This window comes from Pinus tabuliformis, chromosome 4_2, assembly GCF_031772625.1.
Source record: "Pinus tabuliformis cultivar Carrire ecotype Pingquan chromosome 4_2, CPIR1, whole genome shotgun sequence".
Lineage (NCBI taxonomy): Eukaryota > Viridiplantae > Streptophyta > Pinopsida > Pinales > Pinaceae > Pinus > Pinus tabuliformis.
The window spans coordinates 892,003,003-892,021,212 of NC_142304.1; the positions used below are offsets into that span (position 1 = coordinate 892,003,003).

General features: G+C 42.9%; 1 protein-coding gene across 1 annotated transcript in view; it reads left to right on the plus strand.

The window, feature by feature from the left end:
- LOC149172569 (uncharacterized) overlaps window positions 1-18,210 on the plus strand; it is a 66,987-nt gene that overhangs the window by 6,402 nt on the left and 42,375 nt on the right. The gene's annotated exons all lie outside the window — the stretch shown is intronic.

Consider the following 18,210-nt stretch of genomic DNA (forward strand, 5'->3'; position numbering starts at 1 on the left):
TTATTTTCCTTTTACATGCTTAATGTCAAAGTCAAATTCTCTAAGGCATTCCATCTTGCTTAATAGGCATTCAGGCTAGGTTGCTTAAAACAATTGGTTAGACTGTTATGATGACTCATCAATAAAAACTTCTTACCCATTAGATAATGTCTTTATACTTTCAATGCATGGATTACGACAGTTAATTCCAAATCATAAGCAGAGTATCTCTACTCATGTTCCTTTAGTTTCTAAGATTTGTAAGCTATCACCTTCCCTTCTTACATCAACACTCCCCCTATCCCTTTTTGGCAGGCATCCGTGCAGACCACAAATTCCTTTTCTGGGTCAATGATATTTAACACTGAGGTTGTGGTTAATAATTATTTCAACTGTTTAAAACTCCGTTGACAATCAAATGTCCACTTGAAATCATCTTCTTTCTTTTGCAAGGAAATTATAGGATAAGTAGTTTGGGAAAATCCCTAAATAAAGCAATTATAGTACCTTGTTAGACCCTCGAAAGATCATATATATGAAACATTTTTGGGTACATGACATTCCATAATGGTTTTGATCTTTTTGGTGTCGACAACTATCCCTTCAGTTGAAATGATGTGCCCCAATTATTGGATTTGATCTTTATAGAAGTCACATTTGGTAAATTTAGCATATAATTGATGTTCCCGCAAAAATTGCAACACTATCTGTAAATGTTCTTTATGTTCTTCTATATTCCTTTAGTAAACAAGGATATCTTTTATAAATATCAAGACAATTTTTTCTAAAAATGGGTGAAAAATACCATGCATCAACTCATGAATGTCGTTGGTGCATTAGTAAGTACAAATGGAAAGACAACAAACTCATAATGACCATAACAGGTTTTAAATGTTGACTTACAAATGTCTTCTTCTCTTACTCTGATTTCATGGTAACCTGATTGTAAATAAATCTTAGAGAAGAATGTATCACCTTTAATTTGATCGAATAAATCATCAATTCTAGGCAGCGAATACTTATTCTTGATAGTCAACTTTTTTAACTACCTATAATCAATGCAAAGTATTAAAGTGCCATCATTTTCCTTACAAAGAGTATAGGAGCTCCCCAAGGTGACATGCTTGGGAAGATGTACCCTTTGTCAAGCAATTCTTGTAGTTTCATCTTGAGTTTTGTTAGCTCATGTATACTCATATGGTAAGGAGCTTTTGACACTAGAACAACCCCAAGAACTAACTCTATCATGAAGTCAATATCTTTTTTAGGGGAAAGTCTCAGTATGTCCTCAAGAAACACATAAACAAAGTATTGAATGACTGATATATTTTCTAATGTGGTTGTTTTATCCTTAGTATTATAATACCGGACCTAAACAACTTCTATCTCACAACCCTTTCTAACACATTTGCCTAATTGTAAGGCTGTAATAAGACGTAATTTTATTGGCTTTTCCACTTCTTGAATTTATTGCCTAGTATCATCTTCAATGAGGAAATTATTTACAACTCACCAAGGACCAATGTCCTTCTAACCATTCCATCTCAATTTGCATGTCATACAATGGGAAACACATTTAAATTGACCCTAATTTGTTGCCTTCCTATTTCAATAGGACAATTTGGTACCTTAGCAGTCACTCTTCTCTTTGCTCTAGCAGCTAATTGTACCAACCAGGGATTTTAAATTTATGGATCTCTACATTACACTTTTCCACTACCTTAGGACTGATATAAATTAAATTTGTTCAAGAATCTACTAAAATAGATATAGTTTGGTTAAATAACTTACCTTCCAATCCTATCATGGTAGGCTAGTAATCCACTTGATGGTCTTCGAAATCAGTGTTGATCCTTGGTATGCTCCTTTCAACCACATCGATTGTAGAATCTTCTTATATGTTAGAAGCTTGCTCTGTGTTGTAGTGGCTACAACCACCCTCCGTAATTTTGACTTATCTTCAGTTTGGAGCCTCCCTACCAACCATCCTTAGAAGCATGTCTTACACTGTTGAGTACATAGGTTTCAACTAATTTGCGGTGACTTGCTATGATACAAATTTAAACATGAATGCAACAAATTACAGAGATAACCATAAATATAGAGATGCAGCAGAAATAACACTTAATTTCATTAATGTAAAATACTGAAATATGCTTATGTTGGATTATGGGCCTGAACCAGGTTCGGAAGAATTATTTAGCCAAACAAATCCCACAGCTACCGGCCCTTTCAGCAACAACCCGTGGAGTGTAGACTGAGGTCTCACCCGAGGTAGCAGGGGAGGGTGTTGGAACCAGGTTTCCGCACCCTTGGGATGTCTAGATGTGGTCAGAAGGGCTCGTGCATCGTCCTGCAGCCTCACGCTGCTCTTCTTCCGCGTAGACCTGAACTAGAGCTACTTCTCAATACTAATCACTGAATTATTTCTTATAGATCAAATCTACTTAAAAGGGTCTTTAAGTAAACATTTAACAGAATTAACTAGTTCGCGCACTTAGAATAGATACAAATTCACATATATTCATAACATGAGCATACACGCATAAATCAAATAGTTATATTAACCACACATTAACCAAATCCGCGATAGTTCAAATTTAACACAGAATTTTAGAATAAACTTACCTTTATTCACTTTCTTTACTAATACATCTAGATCCGTCCTGTGCACTTAGCTGCAGGGGTCCGCGCACATAGTTGCAGACTCTTCTAGGCCTTTGTGTACACAGCTGCAGAGCCTCTATCTACTACCCAAAACCCTCAACTTGGACTTACTGACACTTCAAGACTTTTCTTCTCAAAAACCCATTACATAACAGATCCAAGATTACATACCAGAAAGCTACCTTCTATCCATAGAGCCTCGCTCTATTTATACATTTCCATGGACCGCGATCCATGGGCGGGCCGACTCAGCTTACATTTCTTTACATTTTTTTAGGCGGACTACCCTTTGAATCAACTTATTATAACTCGCGCTCTGCGCATCCCGCGGAGTCTTTACCCTGTCTTTACCCAAAATTTCGGGCTTTGTGCCCCATGACCATTGCGTGGGGCTTCCGCTACCCAACAGTCCCCCAACACAATCATCGTGACTCGTTTCGAGTCACTCGTCAGTATGACGAGACGCGCTACCTTGGCTTTGTGGTTCACCTCCCTTTGAGTGACAATCATCATCTTGCTACTCCTTCGTTGTCTCTTACAATGTTTCTTCCGGCTCCTGTTTCGTTGTTTTTACCAATTCTTGAGACTGATAATGCTCATTCTTCTTTGCTCGGTTAACACAGAACACCTCCTCATAGGATTTTAGCTCGAGAAAGGGAGCCGCATACGGGACCTCCTTGTACCACTACAGCCACTTCCTACCTTAGTACCTATTCTTCGCACTGTCTGTTGTAGCTTGTGTTGCAATTTTGCAAGACATTAGCTCTTGTCCACATGATCCCAATCCTCAAGGTACATCAGGGACAAGTTATTAACTTCATTTCTACCAGTGGTCTCCATCTTTCCATCCTTTCTCTTTTCTGTTGTAGTTCGTCGGCCTTCCCCCAGGCGAGGCGGCGACATCTGAACCAATTCTACTTCGTGTCTCCCATTTTCCAGTACATCCCCTACTGTTGATGTTGAACTCTGCATGGCGCCTGTAGCTGTCAACACCATGTTCCTCAGAGAGCCCTACCTTTCCCTCGGCCAGATCACCACCCTCAAGCTTACTCCTTGTGCAGAGATAATGAAAAGTTCCATATCGGTAACCAGCTTGTGTTTTCCAGAAGTGTAGATCGCTCAATGAATGCCCCTTTGTGATTTATAAGCATTTCAAATTTCAAATTCACTGGCTCCCACCTATTCTGGCATCCTCATGTTAAACCTATGGTAGCTCACTCCATATCTGGCTCCTACCCCTTCTCTTAATTGCCTGTTGCTCGCTCCCTTTTCCATAATGTAGACATCTTGTCATGAATAGTGATAGTAATGGTCACCTCTCCTCTTAGCAACACATCAGTGCACTCCTTTCTGCGCAACCACGACCTTTGTGATTGGCTAAATTTATGCGTATCCTGGCAATCGCGCCTCTTTCCCCCAGACTGCTTTATCGTCTCGTACTCTCTTTCAACTGGTTGGAGCGGTGAGACTATCCCTCGGGTGGTTAGTCAGGCGGTCGGCCCACCCATGTAGAGCTTCAGGCGACTTCCATTCACTCTTCCTAGGAAGGGGTCTCCATTGAGTTTGGCAAGCTGAACCGTGCCCCCATCGGTAACTTCTTTGACGACATAGGGTCCCAACCAATGCATTCGGAGTTTGCCAGGGAATTTCTTGAACTTGCTGTCATATAGTAATACTAGATCATTTTCCTTGAAGGTGCGCACCTTGATATGGTGATCATGCCATGCTTTCTCTCGCTGTTTCTGTACTTGCTGATGGAATCCAGCCAAAAATTGTTCCTCCTCCAGTTCCTCAAACTATGCGACCCGTTCCTCAAAAGCCCCGTGGTCTGCTATACCTGTTATTGCCGCTATCCGTAGACTAGGCACAATGTATTCCATAGGCATAACAGCCTCCTTGCGATAGACTAACCGAAAAGGTGTCTGGCTCATCAACTTCTTGCACGTGGTTCAATATGCCCATAGCACAGTAGGGATGCGTAAGTCCCAGTCATTTGGCTGCGCGTTACAGACTTTGGTCAATGCAGTCTCCAAGATTTTTTTGAATGCTTCAACAGTCCCATTCACTTGCGGGTGGTATGGCATACTCTATTGGTGATATATCTAGAATTCCTCGGTGAGTGTGCTGATCGTTTCATTCAGAAAATGCGTTCCCTGATCACTCATGAGAATTTTGGGACATCCAAACCTTGTCAGTACGTTATTGAACAAAAGCTTCGTAGTTGTCATAGCCGTGCAGTCCTTAACCAACTGTGCCTCTGCCCATCGAGTCAATTATTCTATCGCGGTGATGATATATCATGCGCCCATCTTCCCTTGCGGTGCGATAGGTACTACGAAGTCGATTGCCCACTTCTCGTATGTCTGTAGCATCATCTGTGGCTAGAGCGGCATTTCATCTCTCTGCGATGGTTTCCCGGTCTGTTGATAGACATTGCAGGCCCCACAATATGCTTTCGAATCCTGATGTAGGGTTGACCACCATAGTCCTGGGCAAATAATCTTCTATGCGATAGCGTGACCTACAAAATGTCCTCCCACCACCCCGCCAATTTTGTAGAGATGCCATGCAATCACAGTAAAGTCTGTTGCATGTATCACCAATTCCTTCTTCTACTGAATAGAATATCCCTATGGCGTGGTTCCTGTAGTTAAGAAATGGATTATATCCTCAAAGTGGCCATCTGCAACTTGCACTGCATATAGTTGTGCATCCAGGAGCCCTTTCTCTAAATTTGTGGGCTCTTCGCCAGTCTCAATTCGGGACAGGTGATCCGAACCTCCGTTTAGACGTCTCAGCTTTACGACGACCTCGAAATCATATTCCTAGAATAACAGCAACCACCTACAAATTCGCCCCCCCAACACAGGCTTATTCACTAGGTATTTTAGTGCAGAGTGATTAGTATACATCTTAAAGTGTCCGCCGAGCAGATAGTGGCGGTATTTTTGAAGTACGTATACCATTGCCAATCCCTCTCGCTCAATAGTGGAGTAATTCTTCTCAGCTTTTGACAATCGGTGACTTGCGAATGCAATCAAGTGATCTATTCCCTTCGCTCCTTCTTGAGTGAGTACCACACCCAACACGATACACGACGCATCAAAATGCACAATAAATTCGATGTCCCATTTTGGAAAGACCAATATAGGGGTGGATGCCATATTTTCCTTAAGTGTTTCCAGACTTTTGTTGCATTCCTCATTCCAGTAATAAGTAGCATCCTTCTTCAGTAACTGTTCCATCGGAGCCGTGATCTGGGCGTAGCTTTTGATGAACTTTTGATAGTAGCCCGTGTGTCCTAGTGTGGCACATAGTTGTTTGACACTTCATGGCACTTGCATATTGAGTATGATAGTGATATTTTCCGGATCCACCATCAGGCCTTGCTTACAAACCACATGGCCAAGCAGGTTCCCAAAGGGGACGAGGAAGGTACACTTCTTTAGGTTTAACGAAATCTGGTGTCATCGGCAAGTATCCAGCATTAAGCGTAAGCTCGCTATGTGTTTTTTAACCAGTCTGAATATGGTCCAGTCATCAAGATAGACCTCTAAGAACTTGTGTATAAATTCCTTGAATTCCGCTACCACAATGTGTGAGAATATCGCCGGCGCATTCTTCAGTCCAAAGGGCATCACGTATACTGAAAACAACCCCATTTAGTGGCGAACGTTGTTTTAATCCTGTCCTTTGGCGTGATCTTGATCTGGTGGTATACTGAGAACCTGTCCGTGAAGGAGTAGGCTTCCTGCACACCCACATTTTCCAATACCTCATCTGTGAAGGGTGTTGGAAACGGATCGTTAACACAGGAATCATTGAGCTTCCTGAGATCCACATAGATGTGAATCTCACCCTTCTGTTTCTTCTCCTGCACGACCATAGGACTTACCCAGTTGGACTCCTCGACTGGTTCAATGATTCCTACTGCCAGCATCTTGTCCAGTTCTTCACAGACCTTTGCTTTGTATTTTCATCAATTGGTAGGGTCCCTGCTTAATTGGCTTTGCGTTCGGCTTCAATGTTATCTTCATCATGCCCAGGTCTCCTAGGATCCCTTTTAGCTCCGTGATTTTTGTTGGGAATAAATCTTGATATTCCTGAAGCAACTCGACGACCTTTTCCACCGTGGTGTCGTCCCAATAGTCCCCAAGCGTTGCATACTTCGGCTCTTCTTCTGTTCCGATATTTACTTGTTTCATTTTCAACGGCGCCGTGATATCTGGATCTTCGATTTCGGGTCTGCGCACTTCACAGCTCCCCTTTGATTCCGGAATATTGATGTTTCGCGGGTCGTCCTCATCATCTTCTACCTGGACATTGTAGCATTCGAGGGCCTGGCTCAGCTGTCACGACCAGTCGGGCTGCACAGTTTCTTCTGGTTCCAATGGCATTTTGAAAATGGCAGCCTTCACCAGCTATAACGTGTCGTCCACAGTATCCATCCATTGATCTTCAAAAAGGAATGTCGACAAAAACCCTTCACGCAAGATATCCCACTCGCCTGTGCCGTGTCGAAGCTCTAGTTCAGTATACCAGTTTCTGGGAATGACGTCCAGGGAGTGATAAAACAAGTTCACCCATTCTAGTTGAGGTTCCTCTCCGTAGGCTTTGATCCAACTGGTAAGGTGCATGCGCAGGTCATCACGTCCATCATATTTCTCCGTTATTCGTAGTCCTGGCTTCCCAAATCTTATCTTCATCATGCGCCTGCAACCGCGCCAATCTTAGAAAGTCCCTTCATGTGTGCCCCACCATCGCGCAAGTGTCACACGCAACGCCCATCTCAACGCATCAAACCGTTGGTGCTTTAGTACCGTGATTTCAAATTTGGTTAGAAATTCATCTATTATTGTCAGCCCATCATACATCGGCAGTTCGCGATCCTCTGTTGACTTGACCCATTCTTGCCTTTATGTAGAAATATTGTAGATACAATCTAATCTGTCATCACCTTTTTCATTGCACACGGGTTCAATGTAACACGGTCCTTCAGCCGGATCTAGCGGAACGACTACGCGGAGTGACTTCATTTCAAATATCATTGTCCGCTTCTTTAAATTAATAACCCCATTCATGTCAGTGGCCCAATCTATTCCTAACAACGCAAGATAAGGCATACTTTCATCCACGATTTCAATTACTTCAAAGTCTGTTCTAGTGCTCGCGCCTTCTATATCTACCATAATTCCCTGCAACCTTCCCATGGGCAAGATCTTCTATTGGTTCACCATCCACAATTGAATAGGAGACCATTGTAGTGTAGGCCTACCCATGCACTCCCAAGTTTGTTTAGGCAATACATTTGCATCCGAGCCCAAATCCAAAATGATCTTATCCATCTCATAGTCACCAATTTGTGTCGTTAATCGCATCTCTTGCCCCATCCATGTTGCGTGTTTTCCTAGTGTGCATACCATGCTAGGTTCCCACGTCCCTGTGCACCTATTTATTAATTCTTGCAAGCCTCTAACCGCCCTATTGTTGCGTAGAAATTTTATGCATGTCTCTAAAATGGTAGTTGTCATCGAGGGATCCCTGTCCTGCTCAGGTTGATCCCTACTACCTAGAGTAGAGACCTCCACGAAGCTCTCCCTAGCTTCCAGATATGTCTCCTTGCCAACCCTTGCGTCTTCCTTACTTAAATTCCTTTTATCCTCTCCTGTGGCCATGCCACTTCTTAGTACCATGTTTACCTGGGGGTCTTCGTCGCAGGGTTCGAACCTCATCATCTGCACATTTTGAGTCATCGTAGGTTGCGCTGCCCTTTTTTCATGAATCTTTGCTATCAGTGTGGGGAAATCTATCAGCTCATGATCGAATTTCTCACAGTAAGTGCATGATATTCTAGTTGGGTTGGTACAATCCCGCGCATAATGTCCTAGTCCTCCGTAGTTGTAACAGATTAGCTTCCCGTGACCCTTTCCTGGCCCCATTCCGTCCCATCCTCGTTGATGTCCATGGAACCCACCGCGCATGATCGTTGCGGCTGGATCCTGACCTTGCGCCTCAGTCTGCATTCTGTAGGTAGGTGACTGGTCCATTAATAATTGATAGCTACGACAGTCTCTTTCCTCGTGGCCCACCGATCTGTAAAAGTTTCAAAATAGCTGTTGGGGGTTCTGGTTAAACTTTGGAAGTAGATGATAGTTATCTTTGTTATGCTTTCCTCCCACCTGACAGATTGTGCACCAGAGCGGGGTAGTCACACTTGGCCCTGCCTGTGCCTCTAGCCACAATGGTGTTGGTCCCCCTGCTACCACATAATTCGCCAAGACCGGGCAATGATCTTTATCGTGCCCCTGGCTCCTGCACTTTATACACCATACTTCCTCCTAGACTTCTAGGTGAGGTGCATGTTCCTGTTTTAACTTCTTCATTTCCAAACACAAGTTTTGTTTCTGCACTTTGATTTGCTGAACTCCCAACCTTGGGTCTTGTAACGGAGTTTCATGCAACCTTATCGATGTCTCCAATGCTTTAGCCTGGGTTGAGATCTTCTGTTGTGACAAAGTCATCCTCAAATGTGGTGTTAACAATGCCATAAACCAAGCGCAGTGCTGCGCATCCGTTAGTGTCATGTTTGCTTCACGGATAGTACTTTTTAGTCTTTGATCCAAATCCCATGGGGTTTCACTAGGCATCATCGCGATCTCCTTGAACCTTATGATCGACTGTGTTTCTGACTTCAGCCGGCTAAACTCTTTCTTTAGTTCATTATGGATTTCTGCTGTCCTCGTAGTTGGGTGATCGCTTGAGTACTTTATGTACCATGTCAGCGCTCGGTCCTGCAACGCACTAACTAAGGTAGCCTTTCTGATATTCTCATCCGCAATTCTATGTGTGTTCCATATTGATGTTAACACGAACCAAAATTGTTCTGGATCTTCACTTCCTGCTCCTTTGAATACCGATAGCTGGATTGCGCTCGTCATTGTCAACCTTGTCAATGTGCTCTGAACTGCTACTACTCCTAGTCCCTTCGATCCTTTAATTCCTTCTCTATAGAGTCCCCGCGTTCCACATCAAACACCCCTTAGGCAGATCCTATCCTGGCAACGGAACCATTTGTTGGCTTATATGGACCTGACCCAGGTTCTGAAGAATTATTTAGCCAAACAAATCCCACAACTACCAGCCCTTTCGGCAATAGCCCGTGTTACACTAAAAAATGTCACCATGACTATTTGCAGTTAGTATGGCTCCATCCATTTTCATACTATCCTCCTTGGCAAGTCTCATGCCTCTGCTCTCCATGTCAAACTTCAAGAAAGAGATAAAAGTCGTTTAAAAGTCAATTATCTCTGGTACGCAGTTTCTCTTAGCCTCACCTGCGGGTACGCAACCCAAGTTCACAATACCTGCATACTTGTACGCTCTGTATGTAAAGGGATGGGTGCGTACTCCTGTAAAGGTCAAAAGGCGCAAGTTTCACTCCAAAAAAGTTACTTGTGGTCATTTCTAGAGTCTTCTAGAAGTATGTTTGACGTGTATGAAGCGCCTCCAGATGGTTCATGTATCCCTACCAAAGAGGAACTTATCCCATCAATAGGGGAGCTATCCCATCCAAAGAGGGACTTATCCCATTGATGGTGGACCTGAATAACTTCCTCTAGAGCACTATAAATACAGGCATTGGGCCAAAGGGAGGGGAGGTTGAAAGCTGAACATTCCTAAGGGTAGATGTTGCTGGAATTAGGACTTCCTTGTAGAAGCTTGTGAGGAGAGATTACCATCTTTACTTGTTTCCATTGGGAGGTGGGTGAGCTGATCAGAGTAAGGGAGAAATCTTGTGGACCCTGGGAGGAGCTTGCACAACACCAAGGCTCAGGTTGTAATGGTTCCTTTTGTTACCTTTTAATACAAATTAGTCCATTCTTCTCAACAATTTGTTATTAATGAGTTGTTTCATGTACTCCTTGGTCTACATGTTAAATATGTTTTATTTTATGTGATATTCAGGTGCTATTTAATCATTTGATTGTTGGTGAATGCAGGTTTCGAAGGGAAGGAGGAGCTCATCCGGATCAACGAAGCTGGACTACTACAACAGCGTTGGATTACAGGTAGGATCTAAACACTTGATTTCTCATAGTGTAAAAGCATATTTAGAGAAGGATCGCTCTTATTTGTCTTGTTTGTCATTAGAGAGTCTTAGGCTTTCTAGGAAGGTCGGTTGTGTCCGCACTAACGACTCTTTCCGCGTGACAAAATGGCGACTCCACTGGGGACTCCATGAATGTGTTTGAGTTCTTTTTGGTTTGATATTTTGGTCTGAGAAAAATTGCTTGTTTTCTCATTTTTGGTTGTCTAGCTGTGTATTTGGGTGGGTTATCTTAGAGTCAATTTAGTTTTTTATTTTTCTTAGTCTTGCCAGCAGTACGCAGTCTCTTGGTTTAACACAGTGCATACTTGTACGCACTGCGTCTTTGTGCACAGTGCGTACCCGCGCCTGTGTGAACAGATGACCTGCGTACCCCTGTCAATTTTGAGAAAATTTCAATTTTTGCTTTTTGCTCTTTTAGATTTTGATTTTATTTTGTTTTTACTGCCCAGATACATCAGTTTACTATCAAAGATCTTCACCTGAACTTGTCCCGTTAGCGTCGAGGGTTTTGGTGGAATTCATAGGGATTTTGCCTTAGGGTTTGATTTTTAACTGGTCCTGTAGTGACTTTGGCGTTAGGGGTTGTCAAACTTTGGATCTCCCTGGTTTGATCAGTCCTCTTAGGAGTCGGGCCTGTCATAGAAGTCACCCTAGTGAGAGACCTACCTTTGTGTCTTCTCTTTGCGAATATCGAAAAGTTTGTTTGTTAAAGCCTTGAATTCCATTCTTGAGAAAAAAGAACAAAAAGATTTCGATTTTGTTTTTTGGTTAGTTTATGATTCTGCATGAACTGATCCTTAGTTGCATTTTGACTAAGTAAAACATCCGGGAATCATCCTTGTAGGCTTTTGTCCTCATTATTTTTACTTTTAGGTAAATTTGCTTTTGATTTGCTTTTGAATGAATTTGATTTGATTGTCTTAGATTTGTTAAATTCGATTTGATAAAATAGTTTCATATGCTTTATTAACATAGAAAAAAACACAAAAATTCTTTTGGAAAAAGTTTGCTTTGGTAGTATTTGTAGACTTTTGGGAGAAAAAGGAAATTTCGTAGAGTAATTAGTGGTCATGAGTAGTGTGTTTTGAAAAGATAAAAAGAATTGTTTCTTTGATTGTCTTTACTAAGAAAGTTGTTTTCTATAAAATTTGCATTTTTCCAACTCTCTTAGTTAGGAGATTCATTGAAAAAGAAAAGTAGTGTAAATCATCTTAGGTGCATCTTTGTAGTGGTTGCGAGTCGAGTCTACACACCACCAGTTTCATCTCCATCACCTTTTTGTCTTTAAGAAAAACCATAAAATTAACGCTTAAAGTAAAATCAACGTAGTAACTTTTATTTACTAGGGCTCTGAAACACCAATTTAGATCAGGCTAGTGTCTTGGAGTAGGAGAGTAATTAACTCTCCAAGACAACAAAACCAAACAAGTAGCTTATCTTGTGATAGAATAAATCCAATTGTCTCATTTGTACTCTGGGAAAGCTCCTCTTAAAGGAGAAGCACGAGCTCGTGTTCGAACCAGTGAGGGGATCAATCCTCCCTCATTGGGAACGACGCCAGACACGCACGTATTGCAAACAGTAAACCTCGGATTAACCATTATCGAGGACCCAGGGGTCACTTGTCGATAAACCTTGGATTATTGTCAAGGAACCGGCAAGGGGATTGAGCTTGATACTCTGCCCTTGCGTGCTGTCTGAGTGTAGACTGTTCCCCCAGGTGCATTTGTTGCGGTTGGTAACCTTAGTGACCATTATATTTAGGATTCTACCGAGGTGACGGTGGAGGGAAGATCCCACTGTACCTGGAGCAGACGTCGGCTAGACTCACTTGGATTTTCCGGGGGGTTCACTTCACTCGAGACGGTTAAAGTGGAGGAACTTGTGCCGATCTATTCATTAAGCAGGTTGCCGGGGTAACTGTTCCACCCGCCACTTCTGTACTGAATCCGGCGATGTTGGGTTTCATCTCCAACTAGCGTTTTCGGTCTGGAAGGCTACTGTTTGTGCTTGGTTTGACGCCCTAGATTCTTTAGGCGTATGATTCAAATTTGTTTGGTTCTTTAGAGACTTTAGGTGGTTTGTTTTGAGATTTTACTTTGTTTGCGTGTGCAGTAGTTAAAAGTTTTTAACTGTGGCGGAATTACCGAGACAGTCCCGTAGACTTCGGGGCAAGTCTCCTGAGGTTGTTTCTGTGGCCGAATTGTTGAGAAGATCCCGTAGACTTCAGGGTGAATCTCCTCAAGAGGTCCCAAGTCATTACGAAGGTTTAAAGGTCCTTGTAACTCCTCCTAGCGGCAGTAGAGTAGGTTCACCAGAAGAAGGAGAGTCTTCGTTGGTAGTCCATCAAGATTACCAAAGTCTAGAGACAGGTTATAATCCTGAAGCAGTTGAAGTTTCTGAGCTTGCTGGTAGTTTTTCATCTACTAGTGATATAGGCGAAGAACCTGAAATATCTGAACCTGTTACTCCAACTTCTAGTGTACCAGATTCACCTAGGGTAGAAAGAGTCATCACCGAAAATCTTCCTACTGGTTTGATAGCTATTGAAGAACTTGCTCCAAAGGAAGAATTAGGCGTATCTACCCTTGAAGATCAACCTACTATTGATCTCAGGGAGCGTGAATCTATCTTTTACAGTCCTCCTAGAAGTACTACTTGGTACCTTTCATTAACCAATTATTTAGACAACTCAGGGGTAGGTTTTTCTCCACCTCGTACTCCTTTTCCACCTGGAGGTATTTATACTCCTGTAAATATGTCTGGTCAGTCGTCCGTGTTTACTCAATCTCCTGATTCTTTCTTGCATGGTGGTCCTTCTGTTCCCACCGGGTATCAATCACTTTCTGGTACCTTTGCGGGGGCATCTCCTCAACCCATTGATCATGGGTTATTAGCTGGAAACAATGGTAACAAACCGTTGGGTGTAGGGGACATTTACATGATGTCAGGTTCAGTTCCTGTTTCTCAACCTCAAGGTGGTCAATTACCGCCTGGGGGGCAACCTCAATTAACGCCTGGGGGGCAACCTCAAGGTACACAAATTGTGTTTGGGGGGCAGCTTCAAGGTCAGTATGTACCCGTGGTACAATACATGCCTCAAGGTCAACCCCAGCCTCAATATGTACCCCAGGGTCAACCTCAGTATGAATATTTACCTCAAGGGTATCAACCCCAAGGGTATCAACCTCAAGGGTATCAACCTCAAGGTCAAGGTCAACCCCAGTATCAGTATTTACCCCAAGGTTATCAACCTCAAGGTCAATACTCGAGTCAAAGTTATCAACCACCTCAAGGTCAGTCATATGTTCAAGGTATGGGAACTATGCCTTTCAGTTATCAATCCTATCCTCAATTCGGTTATGGATCTCAGTATCCTCAACCTGTTACGGGTCAATACCCCAGAATGATAGTGTGGGATCCATCGCAAGGTCAACAGGTGTTGCAGCCAAGTATACAGTTGGTACCTCAAACTGGACAACCCGTAGTTTCTGGTTCACCCCAGCAACCGCAACCTGTCCAGTCAAATGTTCAAACTTCTGTAACTTCGGTAGTTACTCAGCCGCCAATTGCACCTAGTACTCCATCTCAAACGGCTGCTGCAACTATCGCAACATCTACCGCACTTACTTCTGGAGTATCGACAGCTCTGGTTTCTACTATTTCTGCAACCACTCCTCAGACATCTTTACCGTTGTCCGGATCTACGATTCAAACCACGGTCCAGATGCCTGTAGGGCAGCCTGGTTTAAGTACTGTTGTAACAACTCAACCTCAATTTACCCACCAACAGTACCAATTCGGTCCTGCTGTCCAACAACCGGTTTACCAGTATCAACCGTATCCTGGGTACACTTATCAACAACCTCAACAACCCCAGTACGGTCTGGTTAATCCTGGTTTTCCAGGAGGATATAATATCCCTGATGCGATTCCTGTTCCTAGTTATCCTGGATATCCTCCTCCTGGGACTGGTCTTGTGACCCAGAGTTTTAGAGATCCTAACCAGCAGTTACCGTTTATCACAACTACCAGCAGTTACCAGACTTGACGCGCCTAACGAACGGTCCAATTCAATATCTTTCGTTCTGGTCGCCAATGCCAAATAAGTTGCCCAGTGATATACCCAAGTTCGAAGGTAAGTCTGGAGAGGATCCGTCCAATCACGTGATGACTTACCACCTCTGGTGTGCTTCAAATTCTATCTCGGATGATTCGATCCGCTTACGTCTTTTCCAGCGTACGCACATTGGTCTCGCGGCCAAGTGGTACATTGAGTTACCACGGGCCTCTTTTTACAATTTTAGCCAGTTAGCTACTTCGTTCCTAACTCATTTTCAGTTGCCGGTCAGATACGATAACGGCACGGAGCTATTAACTTCATTAAAAAAATCGACCTCCACTTATATTTCCGATCACATTCATGAATGGAGACGTCGAAGACGTTTAGTGAAAGTTTTTATCCTGGACCAAATCTTAGCTGAATGGTTTGTAAAATCATTATTACCGAATATTACTGAAGATGTAGCTAAGGCCAGAGTAGTTACTGAGGAGCAAGTCATTGCTCAAGCCCAGTACCTTGACTTAGTTTACACTCAGTCGGGTACGTTGCACGAGAAGATCCCAGATCTTCCTAAGTCGAATCAAATTGTTGCTGCTCCTTCGGTGTCTCATGCTGCTGATGGCATGATTGGTACGGTGAATACTAAAAGTAAGAAGAAATCCTCAAAGAATTCTTCTCCAATACTAACCTTACCGGACTCCCCGACAGGAGAATCTTCTCCTGAAATTACTGCCGATATTCATGCTGTAGAGTCATCTACGGCTAAATCAAAAAACGGTGGTAAGAAGAAAGGCAAGAAGAAGGATAAAGCAGATAAGGCTCCAAAGGAGAAAAAAGAGAAGTCGGAATCTAACGACGAAAAGCGCAAACCTCGCTATCCTTGTTTAATCTGTGAAGAAGATCATTTCACAAGAGATTGCCCTCATCGGGCAGAGGTTGTGAAAATCGTTAAGGGTTCCCCAACTCCTGCTGTTTTGAAAGATCCATTTCTGAAGCAGGAGAGTAAAATGATAGGTTCTTCCTCGAGTGCCAGTGAAGAGCCCATATTGATGATCTCTCATGTACGGATTGCGACTCGATCGCAAGATTATGGTAGTAAGAATCCTGTTGATGGCAAAGAAGCAGAATCTTCTCATTCTAATCCATCAACCTCAGCTCCCGGTTCCGATCCACTACAGATCGAGAAACCTAACCCGGACTTGATAATTAAACCGCCCACCAAGGGTATACTTCGAAAGTCTGCTTTCAATCCACATGCGAGAGCAGCTCAGAATTATAACATTGTTGAGGATTTAGCTGTTTCACCCTCAGCAATGTCGGCTTTGGAAGTGCTGCAATCATGCCCAGCACAATGAAAATTACTCTTGTCGGCTATAGGAGCTGTTGATATTCAGGACCCGAACCTGATAATCTTTGATCTAGAAAATAGTACACCGCGTCTCCCTCATCAAATGGCTTTCCAGATTCCAGTGATAGTCAAAAACAGGCCTATTCATCGGACTGTAATTGATGAAGGAGCTTCTACGTGTATTATGTCGATTCAGTGTTGGAGATCGCTTGGTTCTACTTCACTGAACCAATCCCCGACGATTCTTAAGGCCTTTGATGGTCGTGGGTTCCATCCGTTTGGCATTCTACAGGATTTGCCTATAGGGGTTGAAGGAAAAACCGTTAGTCTGAATGTGGAGGTGGTTGATGCCCCTCTAGACTACAACCTTCTATTGGGTCGCAGTTGGTCTTATGCAATGACAGCAGTTGTGTCATCGGTCTTCAGAGTTATAAAGTTTCCACATAATGGTAAGATCGTGACGATAGACCAGCTGGCTTACTTTTCATCCAACCCAGCCTCTTCAGAGAGTATCCAGCATGTCAGTAAAACGACTATCCCTTACAGGGATGTTGGTGTAGGATTGGTTAAAGATTCCGGTTTACTGGGAACTTTTCCCTTTCCTTCGATCAATGCAGACCCTTCATTCGCATCCATTCATATGATTACTTCAGACACTATTATTTACGATGATCCTTGGATTGTCCCATCTGAATCTGAAATAGACTCCTTCGGTAATGCAATGCCTTTGAGTCCATATGAAATTGCTTATGAGGCCGTGCAGTCTTTTTCCGACTCTAGTTCAACCCAATTCGACCAAATGAATGTGGTCCGTGAGTAATCAATTTTCACATCAACCTCAAAACGGATAACATTTCCCGAAGTTGTGTCATTTGACGAACAACTTCGCGAAGTCCTAAGTGTAGATGATCTACCATGGGAAGATCTTCGTTTTTACCTGAGGCTGATGACTTTGGAAATGATTTTTCCTCAATTTTTACAGCTGAATATGTCAAGGACGCTCAGAATCCCATGAAACATCCTGATTCAGAGTTGAATTTGGGAAATATTTCCCAAACTATTGCCATCGACATTTCAGTCAAAACCGGAGTTATTGAAAACATTCATATAGGTGCCTCGTGTACAGATAACGAAATTCAAACATACAAGGTCCTATTTCAAGAATTCTGCGACGTGTTTGCCTGGTCCTATGAGGAAATGCCAGGAATTGATCCCTCCATTGTTGCTCATGAAATCAAGACCTACCCGGACGCTAAACCCGTTCGGCAACGTTTGCGTCAGATACACCCAAGGAAAGCGGCTGCGATTAAAGCAGAAGTCGAGAAGCTGTTAAAAGCAGGTTTCATTTTTCCGATCCCGTTAACGGATTGGGTATCGAATATTGTTTTGGTTAACAAGAAACAAGGAACAATAAGAATATGTATCGACTATAGGGATATAAATCGCGCTTGTCCAAAAGACAACTATCCTACACCCTATATCGATCAAATAATTGATGATTGTGCCGGCAGTGAAATATTTTCCTTTATGGACGGTTTTTCCGGTTACAACCAAATCAATATTCTACCTACCGATCAACCAAAAACGGCTTTCATTTGTCCTTGGGGTACGTTTGATTATTGCAAATTACCTTTCGGACTTAAGAATGCCGGAGCCACTTTCCAACGGGCAATGTCTTACGCGTTTCACGACATCAAGCACATTGTGCAACCGTATCTCGATGATTTGCCTGCTCATTCTTTACATCGAGCTGATCACCTTGTCCACTTACGCGCTATTTTTATGAGGTGTCGGCATTATCGAATTCGGTTGAACCCACACAAATGTGTCTTCTGCATAGAAGTAGGTCGATTGCTAGGATTTGTCGTTTCAAAAGCCGGTATCCGCGTCGATCCCTCGAAGGTTGAAGCTATCATCAAATTGCCTCCTCCTTCGAGTTTGCGCCAACTCCAAAGTTTGCAAGGGAAAGCAAACTTTTTACGTCGATTCATTCCTAACTACGCCGAGGTTACAAAGGGTTTCACCCGGTTGTTGAAACAAAAC